A 4,035-nucleotide genomic window follows, 5' to 3' on the forward strand; every position below is an offset into this window, starting at 1 on the left:
AAGACTCTAAATGTGCAATATTGAAGGACTGAGAGCAATTAGATGAAATTTAATGAAAATCAATATGCAGGAGGCTCGAAATGAAACAGTGCATTAATGAGTGGGAGATGTGCTTTAAGAGAAATTGTATGAAAAAGCTCGCAGATCTTCAGCTGACTGCAAACTTGATGTGAGTCTGTAGTCTAGCTTGGCCACTAAGCTCTATGGCCCTCGGCAAAATAAACAAGCAAACAAAACCAAAAACAACCAGAACAAAACAGAAATCTCAATAAAATGTTGGGTTTCAATAGAGGTGTAATACTCAGATCCCAAGAAGTAAATGAACCTATTGATTCCTTTATCTATCAGACCATACCTGTGTTGTGAACCGTTGGTCGTGGAGGCCTCTTCTTAATATGGGCCTAGACCAATGACCAGGTACAGAGTTCAGTGGCTTGGATCCTAAGAAGAGCTTAGAACCATGTCATATACATATCTGAAAATTTCAGCCTTAAAATATTTGGAGGTGGACTTCATATATATGAAAGGATTTTGTCAAGAATGATTAGATTAAAAAAATTTTTTTTTTTTTTTTTTTTTTTAGGGCAAGGCAACCCTTGGTTGATCTCACAGTTTGCAAGGACCTTGCCAACTTACAATCCCTTATTATTATTACTATTATTATTATTATTTTTATGCCTACAGCACCTGGTCTTCCTAGGTGGTCTCCCATCCAAGTACTAACCAGGCCCGACCCTGCTTAACTTCTGAGATCAGATAGGATCAGGCTTGTTCAGGGTAGCATGGCCATAGACAAGAGTGATTAGATTTGTTCAATGTAGTTTCATAAGGGAAAATTGGAATCAATAGGTAAAAGTCTGAGACACAGAACCCAAATCTGTGTCTCAGACTTTTACCTATTGATTCCAATTGGTAGCTCGTGACTGGGGAACCTTAGAATAGACTGGATTGCCTGTCTGTCATTGGCAATATTTAAGCAGAGGCTCTATAGTTAAGCATTGTGGCCATGGTAGATTATATTTTTGTTTGGGGTGGGGTGATAGATTATATGCCTTCTGTTATGAGTTGAATGTGTGCTCCCCAAAAATATGCTGAAGTCCTAACTCCTGGTATTTGTGAATGTGACCTTATATGGAAATAGGACTTTTGCACATGTAATCCATTTAAATTGAGGTCATCAGGGTGAACAATAATCCAATATGACAGATGTCCTTGTGAGAAGACACAGCGGCAAGCAGGGGAACGCCAAGTGAAGACATGCACGCATCCAGGGAAGAAGGCCACTTGACAACAGAGGCAGACATTGGAGTTGAGCAGCTGCTAGCCAAGGAATGCCAGGTTGCAGAGACAACCAGAAGCTGGGAGCGAGAGCATGACTCTGCCTTGGTCTCAAATTCTAGCTCAAATTCAGAACGGCAAGAAAATAAAATTCTATTGTTTTAAGCCATCCAGTTTATGGTACTTGTGACAGCAGCCCTAGGTAGTATAATACACCTTCCCAAATCCATTCCCAATCATAGCCTCTGAATTTTTGCTAATCAGATAGCAGCAATACAGACAGGCCTGCCTTACAGGCCTCGTGTCGGGAAATATGGATATCTGTGGCCCTTTGCAGCCAGCCCTGTAGTGATGTCTCATCTCCTGACCCTCTTGTCCTTGGTGCTGCCCCCAGCAATGCCATAGCTGCTAAACCCCTGGAAGACTCTAGGCTGCATTTATCCTTTCTCTTTCTGTCCTACCTTCAGGACTGATAGAGACCAGGATTCAGAGTTTGGGAGGCCCAGGTCAAGGTCAGGGAGCTACCATAGCTCTATCTTGCTTAGGACTCAATAGGCTTGGGAGTTCTAGCCCACAATATATGAGAAAAGACACACTGGGTTGCAAATAACTCACCCACAAATGAACCCTTGGAACACAGTCATTTGTGAGTTCGGGGACAGCCTGTGTTTGACACTCAGGCCCAGTTTACAGATAAGGCTGTCACATCGCAGCATATTGTAACATTCAACAGTCCAGAAACATGCTGAAAGAGCTCATAAAGCAACTCATTTTTCCTCCCACTGAAACTCAGGAATGTCCTTCGAGGACTTTTGCTGAGATACGTGAATGATTTGCTTTTCAAAAAACTGTAAATCAAGACCTCCATGTGATTCCTGCACGAGTCCAGCTGATCATGTGCAGAGCTTCTCTGGGTGCCTGATTGTCCTCATGGTGAAGCGGACAGGGCCTGTGTGGGCTGAGGCCCAGATTCAGAAAGGGAGGGGATGGAGAAGGTCTCCCTCAGGACTGGGAGTACAACTTGGTCCTCCCTCTGACCTCCTTAAAGGGACAGCAAGGACTTGAGTCGTTGAATCTCTCCCATCTGCTGCCCTTGATCTAGTATGTGTTCCTGCACCCCACCTCAGCCACAGGGCTCGATTTTATCACTTTACAAATTGGGGTTCCACATACGATTGCGTTTTAAAAGAGAGTCCACTGTTAACGTCCGTATGTGTGTGTTTGCACCAACTCGAAAACCACTCCTCAAGGTCTATGAGAACATTGTAGGGGATTGAATAGTGGTCCCCAAAAGATATGCCTCTGCCTGAATCCCTGAAATGTGACCTTATTTGGGGAAAGGTCTTGAAAGATGTAATTAAGTTAAGAATCTCAAGCCGAGAGCATCCTAGATTATCCAGATGGGCTCTAAATTCACCGATAATTGTCCTTATAAGAAGACACAGATACAAAGAAGAAGCCATGTGAAGACTGAGGCAGAGAGATACGTTTTGCAGCCAGAAGCCAAGGAATGTCCTACGCCCAGAAGCTGGAAGAAACAAGGACCAGATCCTCCCCTAGGGCTCTCGGAGGGAATGTGGCCCTGCTGAGCCCTTGATTTCAGACTTTCGGGCTCCAAAGTGGAGAGAATGAATTTCTGTTGTTTTAAGGCAGCACGTTTGTGCTAATTTGTTATATCAGCCACAAGTAACTAGTAGAAGCATCATGAGGCATTTGAGTGCACCTGAGAGAGTACACTAGCCTTACGGGTGTCTGTCGAATCCTGTCCATTACCAAGCCTTTAACTTACAGACTCCCCGTGTGCACCAAACATCTCAGCACATGTTACAAGAAACATTATAATTCTACTCCTGGGAGTCTATCTTGAAAAACTAAGAAAACATGCAAAGATTTAACTCTAAGTATGTTCGTCATAGTGCTGTTTGGGACAAAGGAAAGTTGGAAACAATCTGAACCTCTCACCATAGGGAATCCATTAAATGATGGTGCAGCCAGTATAAAAGAATCCTATGTAGCCATTAAAATGACATTACAGAAATGTAACTATTGATATGGAAAGATGTTATCAATTTCCTTGCATAAAACACATTATGGTATGCTCTCATTAAAAAAATACATATGTCTGCTGTTCGAGGGAGGCATCCTGGGAATTTGGGAAACAAGCATTTTGGAGGAGTACACTAACCCTTCTGCTTCTAGGCCAGTTTCCAGCCTGCTGTGCTAATCTACAGACCTTGGACTTGAATGGCAATGTCCAACTTTATTTCTCTCCTCCAGCCAGCCCTGCTCCCCTCAAACAGACCAGCCCCTCATGCAGTCCAAACTGGCATGAGCCAATTTCTGAATGTATGCTTTTGCTACTATTTCTCCTGAATAATGGGATTTTGTACAATTCGGTGGTTTTGTACACTGACAAAAAGCTCCTTCGTTTGTCTGAAGCCTGAAGTCAAGGGGAGATGCTGTCAGCAACCAAGGACCTCTGTTTAGTTTTGAATGGTTTTTTTCTTCCAAAGTTTTACAAATGTCTTCATGTCCCTACAGAGTTTACTTCTACCACCAAATGCATAAATGTGCATAGACAGAATTTTGCCACCCCCTAAATTCTCTAAGACTCCGCAATGTCCTTAAAGCCATTTATCCATTTCTATTTACATTTCAAAAATCTGGACATAAGGTCAGCATATACTTGGGCTCAGTATTTAATGGCGGAATTTAAATCTAAGTACATAAAATGTGAAAACAGTGTGTCCCTTCCCC

The 4,035-nt window shown here is 42.7% G+C and overlaps 1 non-coding gene across 1 annotated transcript; it reads right to left on the reverse strand.

Moving 5' to 3' along the window:
• Nucleotides 1-675: 675 nt before the first annotated feature.
• On the reverse strand, nt 676-794 carry LOC112482878. Its single transcript, XR_003047433.1, has one exon. It is a non-coding gene; the product is annotated as a 5S ribosomal RNA (ribosomal RNA).
• Nucleotides 795-4,035: the final 3,241 nt, after the last annotated feature.

This window comes from Pteropus alecto, unplaced genomic scaffold (assembly GCF_000325575.1).
Source record: "Pteropus alecto unplaced genomic scaffold, ASM32557v1 scaffold176, whole genome shotgun sequence".
Lineage (NCBI taxonomy): Eukaryota > Metazoa > Chordata > Mammalia > Chiroptera > Pteropodidae > Pteropus > Pteropus alecto.